General features: G+C 46.5%; 1 protein-coding gene across 3 annotated transcripts in view; it reads left to right on the forward strand.

Moving 5' to 3' along the window:
* The first annotated feature begins 713 nt into the window (after positions 1-713).
* The window catches only part of FYN (FYN proto-oncogene, Src family tyrosine kinase), a 200,712-nt gene continuing 187,350 nt past the window's right edge, over positions 714-14,075 (forward strand). For all 3 annotated transcript variants that reach the window (XM_012753105.3, XM_012753111.3, XM_012753108.3), the window contains exon 1: positions 714-1,173. The gene's annotated coding sequence lies outside the window, so the exon portion shown is untranslated. The remainder of the gene's footprint in view (positions 1,174-14,075) is intronic.

A 14,075-nucleotide genomic window follows, 5' to 3' on the forward strand; every position in this document is an offset into this window, starting at 1 on the left:
GGTTCCCTAATTGCCGCCCGCCCCCGCCCCCATTTCAGTCATGGTTCCTCCAAACTTTTGCTCGAAAATAAATATATGTGTGTTCACGAATTTAGGGGAATGATAAAATAACCCAAATCTGTTCTTTTCCCCCTTCTTTTTATTGTTAATTGTTGTGCGTTTCCAGGGTTCTGTAAGCTTTTCCAGATTTCTGCAATAGGATTCTACTTTGCTCCGCAATCTTCCAGTTTGATCAGAGAAAATGCTGCAATCACCACCCTAACACGTTCCCATTTTATCCTCTCACCCTCAAACGAAAAGACACCAGAAAGGTAGGACAGCGCCTTCTCAAAGCAGGTTCCCATGGCTTGGGGGAATGGCAGGTGCCAATCTGCAGCAGCAGCTGCAATCCTCCGCAAAGCAGAAACTGCGGCTCACACGCCCCTCTCTTTCTCCCGCCCTACCCCACCACCCCACAACTCCACACAATCCTTAAAACACACACACCCGCCCTCCTCCAACCTCGCGTCCTCTCGCACACCCTGCCCCGCACGCACGCCGGGATGCCGGCTGCCACAGTAACGCTCAACCCACTCATGGCCCCACCCATTGCCGTCCCGCCCACGCCCCGCACACCAATGGTTGCGGCCCGCAGCTCCCAAGGGGCTCTTTGATAGGGCGGCGGGGCCTGCCACTCCCGCGGCGCGTCCCGCCCCCTCCCCGCTCCCCGCCGGGGCTGGAGGGGCCGGAGCATCAGCGAGAGTAGCTGCGAGCAGCCGCGGTGGCGGCGGCGCGTCGTTGCAGTTGCGCCATCTGTCAGGAGCCGAGCCGGCGAGGAGGGGGCTGCCGCGGAGAGGAGGAGGGGTCGCGCCAGCCGAGCCCGTGGAGACCCGCCCGCCCCCGGCCGCGGGAGCAGAGGCGAGGCTGCCCTCGGAGCCGCGCGTCCTCCGCCGTCCGGGCGCGCGGCGCTTCTCCCGGCGCAGCGCGGGCTCCGGGGCGCGTACAAAGCCGCCGCCCGCGCCAGCGAGGGATCCGGCCGCCGGGCCGGGGACACCCCGGCGCCGCCCCCTCGGTGCTCGCGGAAGGCCCACCGGCTCCCGGCCCCCGGGGAGCTGCCGGAGCCGCCTCGGCCGCGCCGGAGGAGGGCGGGGAGAGGACCATGTGAATGGGCTCCGGAGCCTGAGCGCGGCGCAGGTAAGCGGCGGGGATGCGCGGGAGGCCGCGGGGGATGCAGCGGAGACGCCCGGCGGCCGGGGCCCCGCACAGCGCCGCCCCCGCCGCGCTGCAGTCGCTTGGCCGGAGCCGCCAGCGGGGCGCCGCGCGGGGCTGCCGGGGAGTTGGCCGCTCTCCGGGTCTTCCCGCAGCCGCGCGGGAGGGAGGACACCTCGGCGGGGTGCGGCCCGAGGTAGCGCGGGGGTGGGGGCCCTTCCCTCGCCCGCGAGCGGGCGCCGGGTGAGAATAAGAATTGGCTCGGGGGAGAGGCTGGCCCAGACTCCGCCCCCGCCCTCCTTTCGGGGCCCCCCGCGGGGACCCGGGCTGTGTGTGTTGTTTTAATGTCAGGGATGATGTAATCACTTAATAATTGATGCCCCGTGCTGCTTCCCTCCCCACCCAACCCCTGCCTCACTCCACCTCTCGGCCTCCTCCCTCGGAGGCCGTCGCCTTCCCCAACGCATCCTCCTGCCTATTTCTGGCACCTCCCTTGCACTTCCCCCATCCGCCCCTTCACTCTTCCTGTGCCACCACCCACCCACCCTTCCCCTTTCCCCTTTGCTGAAGCCTTCTCTCCTCTTCCTCCGTCCTCCACCCCTTCTGCTCCCTCAGGCTCCTTTCTCTTCCCCTGCCCGCTCTCTGGCTGGATTTCCTCCCTACTTCCCTAGATCGATGGCTGTTTTTGTTTGGTCTCCTCCCCTCTCTTATCTCTGCGGCCACAGGCGGAGGGACTGGGCCAGAAAGAGGCCACCGAGCTTGGGCCCAGGCAGATATTTGCTGGGACTCACTGGGAAGAGGGATAATACAATCACCCTTCTTACCCTTCCTTCCCCCAATAAATCACACAGACTCGGGGTGTGTGTGTGTGTGAGTGTGTGACACAAAGAGCCCTTTCAGTGCATAGAGAGGAGACATACAAAGTCCCCAAGAATAGGCACGATGCTTCTTGTTGCTCTTCCCGGGGGCTTCCCTTTCTTTCCATGAAGCAGTCGATCTCTGAGTCTTTCCTGCCACACTTACGAAAAAATGAAAGGCCTCCCCCAGATGCCGGGTGGCAGGTGCCGGCATTTTGCTGTGTTCACAGACCGGTAGTGTTGACTGGCAGCTGCGGTAGTTCTTAGATTTAAGGGGACAATTATTCCAGCAGTCTTAGGAGTTGCTCTACTTTTAAGGTAGTTTTCCCATCCCCTTGATCTTTTCCCCCTCTCCTTTTGGGGATAGGTAGCAAGAGCTGGGGCAGAAATTGATGTGGACTCAGAAGAATTTTGTTTCTGAATCAGAATTAAATTGGCGTTTGATAAGAGGGAGGCAGCCTGAGTTGCTGCTTATCTCAAGTCCAAGGCCACTGTGCTGAAGAAGTCTTTTGAAGTGAAACCTTGTCTGCCCAGTGATGTTGTTTTATCCTTTTATTTAAATACCTGGGGACATAGATAAAGCAGTCTTGAATTGGAAGACTTTCGGAGACTGTCTCTTGCCTGCTTCAAGGTAGCCTTTGGTCACCCACATCCTTCCTCTCACCACCCAAGCAATACTTTCCACCCTTTGTGCTGTCTTCTGCCCCAGTCCCTGCCCCATGGGTACCTTGCTTTCAGATGAAGGGACGCACAGACTTTTGGAGGAAGTGGTTTAACTATGTGAGCGTTTGGAGGCACTTAGCTGTGAGCTGAGGATGTAGAGAATCTTTTGGGTGAACTCTAACCATCCAATGTTCCTCTTGAAGAGGAGATGTTGATGTAAATCTGGGGGCTTAATGTTCTGTTTTGTAAGCCAGTGACTAACACATGCTTACTCAATGCTGTCAAAGCTTGGGTTCAACCCGTTGATTCCTAAGAGCATGACTCTTCGACTCTTCTCAGTAACAGAACTGTCTCAAATTTATTCTTCAAGAATTTTATTAGAAAAGAGTTGGTTTGATCCATTAAAGTAACATTTACTTCTATATTTTTAAAGACATTGATCATGGAATTTTTTACATTAAACAAAGCAATAGGGTTAATGAGTGTACTATAAAAAACAAAGGTTGTTCATTTGATGCCAGACCCAGGAAGGAACTTCAGGGCACACAGACTTGTACTCTGTAGACAAAGTTAAAGAAACTTAATGATAAGGTTGTGAGCAATTGCACACTTTGCTTTCTTGTGGGTCTAGAATCTCCAACCCCATCTGACTTACTTGAAGTCCTATTTAACTTTCAGGGCCCAGCTCAAATGGCATCTTCTCATCATACCTTCAATTTTGTTTTCAAACTTTAGCAGCAGGCATTATGTTTGGCATGTGTCTATTTCCACCTTCAGTTGGTCAGCACATTGATAAAAGGAACCTGGTATTATTTTTCTTGTTTCTTACTAAATTTTACCTTAGTAAGCTCTCAGTGTTTCATTTAATGATCAACAAATGTGAGTTAGGTCCTTGGTATGTGCTCAACATCTGTATTAATGAGGCTAATGTTAGCAGCTGTAACAAATAGGCCTGCAGCCATATAGTGGCTCAAAACCAATAGATGTTTGTCTTGCTCCTGTAATAGTCCAAAATGGGTGTTTCTGGTCAGGAGGTGGATTTCCTCCATGCAGTGATTTTGGATCCCACACCTCTATCTTGTAGCACAACTGTCCCATAGCTTTCCCTTATAACCTATTTAAGGTGAAAGAAGGAGCAAAAGGGAATTTAGAGTGCCTTGGCCTGGAAATGACGCCCATTACTTCTGCTCACTTTCTAGGGCCAGTTATGTGGCTACATTTAATTGCAAGGGAGCCTGGGAAATGTAGTTTAGCCATGTGCCCAGAATAAAGAACAAGAAGAAATGTATTTTTGGTAAACAGCTTTGCCAAACGCTGCCACTTTGTAACAAGGCAGATTGACTGCCTTCAGTAAGCGTATAGGCTGATGGGAATTAAACTAAATGGAAACCTAAAGCTGATACCCATATTTCTTCTCTTCTTTTTTAATTTTGTAAGTTCAGATCTTTTCATCTTAAGTGTGTTTCAAAAGCCTTGCTTTTTGTTGAGAGGCCAACTCCCACTCAATAATCCCTTATAATACAGTTATTAGATATGCTTCCTGTGTTGACTTTGATGTGGTTCTTTTAGTCCAGAAGCCCCTTTCTTGGCTTCGTGTTTTATCTGGTGATTCTATAGACTCCTAAAGTGGCTAGGAGGGTCCTCAGAAATCACAGTCCTACCTTCTCTTAACCAAAGGAGGAAATTAAGCATCCTCTGACAGGTGAAACTCCTTGCCCCAAGGCCATGCAGCTTCCTGATGGAAAGGCCAGAGGCTCAGCCAGCCAGCTCTTCAGTCCCACCTGCGTCCCCTCTGTCAACTCAGCTGCCTAACTCTGTGTCTGTGAGTCTGCGTATTCCATGGCGGTTAAGTGAGCTTCCAGATCTCCAGGAACAGGGGGAACTGCTAGTGTTCTTTATGGTCCCTGTTCTCCACAGGGCTCCAAATTGTTGGAGCAGTTCTGTCCATACCAGCCATCATAATTAATAATGCACTTTTTTTTTTTTGGCTATAAACACTTCATTATATTCATCTGTTCTGTAAACACTAGCCTAGTGTGTTACTTTGTGCAAGGCACTGGGGAGATGGGTTCCTGGAAATGAATACTTCTGCTGTCCTTGCTCTTCAGAAGCTCATAGTCTACTAGAGGAGATAAAAATAATAGCTAACATTTATCGAGCACTTACTGTGTGACAAGTGTGGCTTAAGCTCTAATCATAACAATAATGATATGAAGTAGTTTTTATTCACAATCCCCATTTTACAGATGAGCAGTTACTGGCACAAGGTTAAGTAACTAACTCAAGATCATAGAGCTAAAGTGGTAGATAGGATTCAGGCCCAATTAGTTTGGTTCCAAAGCCCTTGCCCTTACCCACTAGGAAATATTCGAAATACTACATATTGATATAATGATGATATCAATTAAAATGTTATGTGCCATAAGGGAAGGTGATGGCTAAAATACTTTGGAAATTGAGACTTCTGGTTGATGGGAAATAGAACTGTATATCCAAATAAGACATAAAATATTCATCCTTACCTCCCTTCCTTCCATTCAGACTCTCATCTATTGCTTATCTGGGAAATAAAAACATAAAATTAAATTTAAAAAAGCATATTGATGCTGGAAATGATTTTACTCTGTGTGATTGTTTATATTAAGCTGGGTCCTTCTGTGGTGCACAGTTAGGTCTGTATGAGTTTGTGAATTGTCTACATACTTATTCATTCAAGAACATTCATTCATTGCATCTACCATTTGCCAAACATTAAACTAGATGCTTCAGGGGCAAAAAGAGGGTATGATCCTGCCCCAAGGAACTTACCTGCTAGTTGAGCAGAGAAATGAGGAAGTCTCTGACCACTGCTATAACTGTGATTCTGGGGGTCCACACAGGATGCGAGAGAGCATACGGAAGGGAGCATGAATGTGGCAGAGAGGTGGGAAAGTGGAATGGCCAGATGGAGAAGGCTGGAGGAGGAGGTGTCTGCAAAATGGGGAGTAAGAGTTGGCTAGGGGAGTGTTGTGGGAAGCCCACTGCCCCAGAGGGAACAGCCCAGAAGGAAAACGCACGGATCTTTTAAGAAACTGCAGCTAGTTCCAGGCAGGTTTGGGGAGTAGAGAGAAGGGATGAAGGGAGAAGACAGGGCTGAAGCACAAATTGAGAAAATTCTTGTAAGTACTTTATCCTGAGTGCCATTTAAGAGTTGTAAGTGAGGATGGTGGTTTGATGTGATTGTATTTTTATAAAGATCTGGCCACAGTGTGGGCCTTTGACCAGAGGTGGGCAAAACTGGTGCAGGGAGTGTAGTTACAGAGACTCAGAAGAGTAATAGATGAGGGTCTGAAAGGAACGAATGGAGGTGGGGATGGAGTGAGAAAGACGGAATGAGAGGGTGAGACAGGATATGGAGGTGGGCAGGCAGGGAAGAGGGGTCTCTGGGGAGTTAGGTGGAGAGAGCCATAGAGACAAGCAGCCGGTAAGAAAAGCAGGGTTCAGGCAGGTGAAGCAGTGATTTTGTCATGGACACTGTGGACTTCCAAGTGGAGGTGTCTCGTAGGCAGGGGAATAGACAGGAGTGAGGGAGAGGACTAGGACTCAACTATATATTTATTAGCAGCAAATTACAAAATACTTGAGGCCATGGATGCAGGTAAGGTCACCCAGGGAGAGTGTGTAGAGTATAAAGAGGAGCAGACAGGGCTGAGGGTGAGCCCGGCAGCAGAGGCAGAAGAGCCAGCCCCTGAATGGGGGGGGGGGGTGACAGAATATAGGATGAGCCTCAGAGTTAAGCAAAATAGAAAATGAAAAGTGCAGTTGGATTCAGCACCAAATATATCTGAACCTCACCAGAGCAGGAAATGGAGAGGTAGAAGTCTAGGAATCTGCTGCTCCCCCAAACTAGAGTAGAAACATGTGTCAAAACCTACAGGACATAGAACCACAAGGGTCTCTTTTGCAGTTTTTCAAGGATACAGGCCATGGAACCCAGAATCTTGGAGACCATGTAGTCCAACACATTCATTTTACTTACAGGGAAAAGTGAGGTCCAGGAAGGTTACGTGACTTGTCCAAAGTGGCAGAATCACCAGGTTTCTGGCCTATTAGCCCAAGTGAGGGGTGTGGTTAAGAGCATGGTGTAGGGGTCGGGTTTTTAAAGTCAAGTAACTAGAATTTTAACCTGTTTACAGTGTAAATCTGTTGAGTTTGACTTCAGAATGTCATCATGACTTTTAAAGGTAGAATGAACTACAGATTAAGAAAAAAAACATGGATTGTGACTTTTATGCACTTGATTCCTATGAAGAAAGAGTTATTTGTGTTATTTAGAGGAATACGATAAGTTTTTAGTGTTTCTAGTTGAGCAAATCTAATTTTTAGCTACTAAAACATGTAAGTAGCCTGAATAGTATTATCCAAATGGACTTGGGTGACATGCAGTAAGTGACACTGTGGACTTGATTAGAACGCAGTAATCCTGGAAGGATATAAATCGAACTGGATTTATGGTCTAATAAAAACGTGGGAGGAAAAGATAATGCTTACTGACTCATGAAACTTTAACGATGTTTGTGAGACTCCGAGTTGTCGTAATATTTGGATGAGAGTGCTTTCCCATTTCTCTCAGCTTGTGTCCAGCAGCCTGCCTTGTGCCTCGCTCTGGGTGGGAAGCCTGACTTGGGGCTTCTTGGGAATTCTCAGGAAGCAGATATGATCATAGAGTCTGTCCTCGTAAACCCATGACTCTGAGCAGCACCTGGTGGGTTTGGGCAAATATGTATTGAGCACTTGTTAACGGTAAGTTTTGGGCAGAAAAAAATGTATTACTATGGAAAAGTCTTAGTTATTTCTGTTTAGAAAGCTGTTTTGAGTGCTGTCTCTTTCTGGCCTGTATTCTCCTTTCTGTGATTGTGTATAAAAGCACACGGCATACCACAGCTACTCACCCCACCCTGAATATACCATAGAAATAATAACACCTATCGTTTTATTGAACCTGGAGGCCTGTGGTATGTGCTTACATACAGTAATTTAGTTGATCATAACAACTCTGTGAGGCAGGTGTTACTATCCCCATTAGTCAAATGGGGAGGCTGAGGCTCAGAGAGGTAAAGAAACTTGCCCATTGTCACACAGCTAATAACTAGCGAAGGCAGGTCTGCGCGACTACTAAGCTCATGCCTGCTTCTGCTGCACAGCTGCGGTTCTTCCTTCCCTGCCTCCTTGCCTTTGCTTTGCAGTTACCCAGTTACTTCTGTGTCTTGTGTTGGGGCATACGAAGGTGCTCTTACCCCACTGTGGAAATCTCAGCCCTTCTGATAACTCTACTCAAGACTTACCTCTTGGGAAGTGCTCCCATCTCTCCTGCCTGTGGGGTCCCATGGCACTTGGTTACCACCTCATCTTCATCACCCTCATTGTAACCTGACGTGTAAAGCAGAGGGAGTCAGCTGGGTGGTAGAGTGGGGTAGATACTGGCCCTCTTCACTGACTTGTGAGTTCTCTGGAAGTCAGGGACTCTATCTCATTTGTGTTTGATTTGCCAACACAACACCTAGCACAATTCCATGAGGTCCGATCACAATTCCATGAGGTCCCATTTAAAAGATGAAAGAACTGAGGCATAGAGGTTAAGTGAGTTAGAGTCACACAGTGGTAAGTGACAGAGCTGGCATCTGAACCCAGGCAGTCCAGCTCCAACATCTGTGCTCTTCACACTAAATTTGTGCCATCTCTCAACGAGGTTGTAAACTGTGAGGGTGGAGATGGTGCCCAGCAGCTCCCAGCCCAGTGCCTCACAGTCCTTGCCAATAAACATCAGCCCTCTTGTTCTCCATCTCCCCTGCAGAATGGCAGAGAATATATTGAACTAGGTCCTATGATAAGAAAATAGCTTTAGGGCACCAGCTGCATGCATACCCTGAGGATCTTATAGAATGCACATTCCTAGGCCTGGTTCTGATTCAGTAGGAATGGGACAGGTAGATTTGAATGCTTTGAAATCTTTCCTATGTCTGGGAACAGCAGTGAGAAGGGAAGTGGCAGGAGGCAGCTCTGGAAGGCCAGGAATGAAGCAGGCCCAGAGAGCCCCAGCTACAGCAGTGGGGGAGCAGGCGGAGAAGTGGTAGGCACCGTCCAGCAGCCAGGGTCAGGGGGAGCCGCAGCGTGGGAGGAGGCCCAGAATCATAAATCCATCTCGGAAAGACCTCTTAACTTGTAATTTAATGATTTCTAAGTACCTGTGCCTTTTGAATGTGCTGGTGGGATTTTATCTGATGAATTCAAACACTTTCATTTTCTTCAGAGCTTTCATCTTTGAGGTACCCAAAAATAGTAGGCTTTTCATGGAGTTGTATAAGGATTCCATCTGCTTTATATTGAAAAGTAGGGCTTTAATGGAAAATTAAAAATGAGCCAGATCTCCTTTCCCACAACAAAGCCCAGGGCACTTTTCCCAATCCTTTTTTTTCTTTTAATCCCCAGAAAAAGTTACAGAATCTGTATTTCTGTGAAATCCTGCCCAATTTAAATTCTACAGAAAAGACAAATAAACACCAACAAGTTCCTTCATTTCCACACAAATGTTGTGTCTATTTAGAAGCAATAACAATTTCAAATATTGTCATTTGTAAAATTTGATTTTTATTTTAATTTTATCTTAATTTTATTTCAAAATTGTATGATGTGTTGCCTACAGCTAGGCCATACCTACACACGAGGATATGTTAGAAAGCACTAATTTCTGTTAATGGTTTCTCTTCTTGCTCTCAGAGTTTGAAGGGTATTATCACCTTCTATCATATAGTTTATTTTCTAACCTATAACTGTTATATAAACATGCTACCTCATTATTTTCAGATGTAAAACTCAGGAGCTGAGTTGTCAATGAACTCTAACATCCTGTCATTCTCTATCCTTTATCAGTGTCTCCTACTTGGAAGTGTCCTTCTCTGGCTGTCCTTTATGCACATCTTTGCCTGATCCATATTCTCTTGATAAATTAGATCCTGCATGCTCTCCCATGGTTTGCAAATAACAGTTGCTTGATTCCTATACTTCCTAGATGGAGTGAGGAGATGCTGATCAATGTCAAGATGGAAGTGCCAGCTGATGTAGGTACTGGTTCTTGTGCCTCGTTCCTTTACTAACAACCCAGTGAATAGGAGCAGAAAGACCAGATTCCTTAGCCAAGCCTTCAGTGCCTTGCGTAGTTGCCACGTTCTTCCTCAGTCCTCCCAGGCTCACTTCTCTTACCAGGACGGTAACACTTGATTAGCCAGAAGATCAACACTATCTCATTAATGTGGAATATGGTCCTGATCTTTGTTTTCCCTTCCTGGAATCCCCTAATCCTTCCTTTTCCTTAGAGTTCTATCCATTCGTCAAGGCCCAAATAGAATCGCAACTCTCGAAAGGTTACCCCAATCTCTTCATTCTCTTGCATTGAACATTTGTATCTCTTCATTGCCTCATTATTAGTTAAATCCTGATATGGGAAATCCAAGATTCAGAGCATTTTTTATCACTTGCCCAAGTTCATACATCCAGTTATTAATTTAGCTTACCCTAGAAGAATCTGGGTCTCCTAGAAATCAATATACTTGAGTCCTGCCTTCTCAAGACACTGTTGGCCCCATGTGTGCAAAAATGTTTGCTGTTCCCCCTTTTTATCTGTCCACCAATGGCATGGGGTCCAGCGTCTTTCACATGTAGACACTCAGCAGATGTTTGTTTAGACAGGCCTGAGGCAAGGCACTGGAATGTGCAGCTGGCTTCCTGGGCATCTGTGGCACTAGGCTGGCATCTTTTTGGACATTGAGCTTCTGTATTTTCCGGTGGCATCAGATTTACTCCCTACTGCCCCACATGGTTTAGGTTCCATAACTGTCCTAGTCTGTTTTAGGAACCACCATTGCATTTTGCAAATGGTATGCATTTAAAGACTTTCTGTTCAGAATCTTGATCTTGTTCTTAAAAATTTTGGGTGTTCAGGGAAATAGTTACTTCTTTGTCCTCTGCCATCAGGTTTTCACCAGTAAGATTTTCACTTTATAAAAAAGATTGCCAGTAGTGCAGAATGATATCCAAGACAAGGGAGAAAATGCAGAATGCTTCAAAATCTGGAGGAATATAGCAGTGAATGGTGGAGAAAGGAGAGGAGCCCAGTGGACTACCAGCATTGGGCCTAAAAGTCTGTGAGGCAGAGAAAGCAGGTGCTTGTGTGTTATGTATCTGCCCATCTCTGGACCTCTCAAAGCAGCATTTAACTGAGTCCCTTAGCGTATATAGCTCAGCTTTGGCTGTGGGCGTGCCTTCCACGCCATGCATGAATTTTGTTTACTTAGTATTGTCATCATCTGAAGACTCTCCTTAGCATGGGAGGAGGGTTCTCTGCCAGACTTAAGGTCTTACAAAATAGTGATTTAACACTATAGCTCAGCTACAGCCTTTGTTTGTATATCCTTCAAAAGAATGATTGAAAAATAAGCTTTATAAAATGTTTCCTGTGGTTGGGGGGGTACTCCTTGAGTCATCTCTGTAACAAAAGACACAACAGCACAACAGGCAGTGTTGGTTAGGCATTCATGGGAGTCTTCTCGGCTACCTGTCAAAAGCTCACTGTGATTCCTCATTAATGGCTTCTCCTGCCTAGCCCTCACTTGGATGTCAAGTTTAATGTATCTGGGATGGAGACGGGCAATAAGAGCATTTTCTGTGGATGTAGGCCAACTGCTGCAGCTGAGAGGGGGCGGGGAGGTACCGTACCTGCTGCTTCTCTGTTGTTTGCATTGCTATTGTGGTCTTTGGGAAGCAGTGGTGAATGTTTTTTTTCCTTGCTTAACCATGCACTGTCTATGGTTTAAGTGCTTTTCCTGCCCCCTCCCCACCGCCACAACCACCACCTGAAATGCGGGAGATCACACGCCACTCTCACAAAATGCACTTTCCCCTTTGCTGGCATATAATGTCACCACTTCCTGTATTTATCCAATTTGTTTGTGTTTAGCCTCTTTTGTACATGTCAGCGTCAATATTGTCCATTTTCAGTAGCAAGCTTCTAGAAGGCTGAAAGTGCACCTTGTTTAATTTGCCTTGTGCTGTATAACACTGCACTGTGCATTTAATTCTTGTTGATTATGAGTCTAAGCTTCCAAGTTGGAAGGTCTTATACATATTTTCAGTACTTCTAGAATGAGATGCATCTCAGGTAAATTTTCTTTGTGCAGGTAATATATTAAGTCCTCCGCATTGATGATCCTTAGAGTCATGATTGAGAATCCAGATTTTGGTCGCACATAATAATGTTTTTGACTCCACCTTATTTCCACCTCCTTGGGTGAAAATGCTGTGATCCTATCTTCTAATCCTGCATGCATGCTAGGGCCAAAGCATACGTAATGCATCACACCTCGCCCTTCTTTTCATATAAGTGCACTTAACCATGTAATTCCCTCTGTCTTGTAGCCATTTTTCAACAAATTCTTGATTTTGGACTGCTAGGAGTTGGAAGTACTCTTAGAGGTTGAGAATTATCCATTGAAGACTAGTGTGGGGTATCTGGGAAGAATCTGGAAGGACTATGGTAGATTAAATAGAACCAGATTCCTCTGTGGGTGCCAGCAGCTTCTGAGAAAGGTATTAGTTCTGATTAGTTTCTTTTTATAAGTATGATCCAGGGAGGATTGGCACTTAGAAAACTGCAACTTCAACATTATTTGGTTTTACCTCAGTGCATCATGTCATATGGGGAAAAGTCCAGCGTACGAAGGTGCTAAGGAGTCCCAGAACCGGGTGCAGGGCAAGCCCTGCTGCCTTCCCTGGTCCTCACATGTGCAGCTGCTGCAGAAATTCTCTTATCCTGACCCCAACCCCAGAATGATGCTCCCACGCCCTTGAGACCCAGAGCTGCAACAGTGGGGAGCTGTTCTGTGCACCCACCTGGCTCTCAGTCCTAGCTCATGGGTGAGCTAGGACTGCAGGAATGATCCACAAAAGAGGGGGGTGTTGGTGAAGCAGGAATGAGAAGGGATTTGGTTGGAAGGGGACCAATAAGGAATTGGTAGAGACGAGATCCTGGTTAAGTGTGGATTAGCCCTTGTATTAGTTTCCTGGGAATGTCATAGCAAATTCCCACAGACTGGGTGGCTTAAAACAACAGAAACATTTCCCTCACAGCTCTGGAAACTAGAGGTCAAAAATAAAGGTGTTGGCAGGGCTGGTTTCTTCTGGAGGGCCTGCAGGAGAAGCTGTTCTGTGCCTCTCTCCTGGCTTCTGATGGCGGAGGCAAACCTATGCCTTCCTGGCTTGTAGACACATCACTATAGTCTCTACCTTTGCCTTCACATGGCCTTTTCCTTCTCTTATGAGGACACTTGTCACTTAATTTAAGGCCCAGTCTAATAAAGGGTAATTTGATATTCTTAATTTAATTACATCTGCAAAGACCCTTTTTTTCCAAATTGCTCTTGCAGGTCCCAGGTGGGCATACTTTGGGGAGGCCACCACTCAACCCACTATAGCCTTCAAAAGGATAGAAAGGAGTAGTTACTCAGGGGAGAAAGAACAGATGAGAAAGGTGTTTACGAGACTGCATGCCTACTGAATGGCGGGCGTGGTGCTCTGTACCTTATGCGTGTGACTTTAACCATCACTGCAAGGTAGGAAAGGTACAGTGAAATTTCTGTGTGAGAAGGAAGACGTTCAAAAAAGTGGAGTGGGCAATTGTAGGCTGAAGTTTCATCTGAGGTTGTGAGATTAGGAGAAGGGAGAGGGAGCTTGGAGAATCTAGAGTAGGTTCAAACAGCCATTAAACTACAGGGTAGTGTGTTAACAGATGGATAAAAAGAATTACACCATGAGGTTCCACCAGAATTTGTAGGTATTTTTAGTGGTTCCCTTTCACTCAATTTTGTGACATTGCCTGGTAATATTTGTCACTTTGGAATGAAAAATCTGACCACCTGGTTACTTAGAATTAGGAATTGATTTGAATAGTCAAGTGAGTAGGATGTTCTAAGAGACTAAAGAAAATATCAATTGAATCAGCTAAAAGTAAGGTTCAGGCTAGACAGAGGAGTTGGGTGTGATAGACAAGGTAAGGAAAGGTCGAGGTCTCTGGTGTGATGAGGGAACACAGCGGGTACAGAGGAGGAGAGACAAAGATGAGGAAGCCCAGGGAAGCGGAGAGTTCCTAATGATGCTGATGCAGGGGTGGCTTCCGGTTTAGTGGATCTCCACTCTACAGGAGAATGGAGGTTAAAGACATTAGATACAAAGAATTAAAGAAACTGAAAGCCATAGGCCCATTTCACCCTTGGTTCAAATATGTATAAACGATGTCTTTTGGAAGAATGACACATTAGTGTGTTGCACTTTTTTTTT

This window comes from Microcebus murinus, chromosome 5 (assembly GCF_040939455.1).
Source record: "Microcebus murinus isolate Inina chromosome 5, M.murinus_Inina_mat1.0, whole genome shotgun sequence".
In the NCBI taxonomy this organism is placed as follows: domain Eukaryota; kingdom Metazoa; phylum Chordata; class Mammalia; order Primates; family Cheirogaleidae; genus Microcebus; species Microcebus murinus.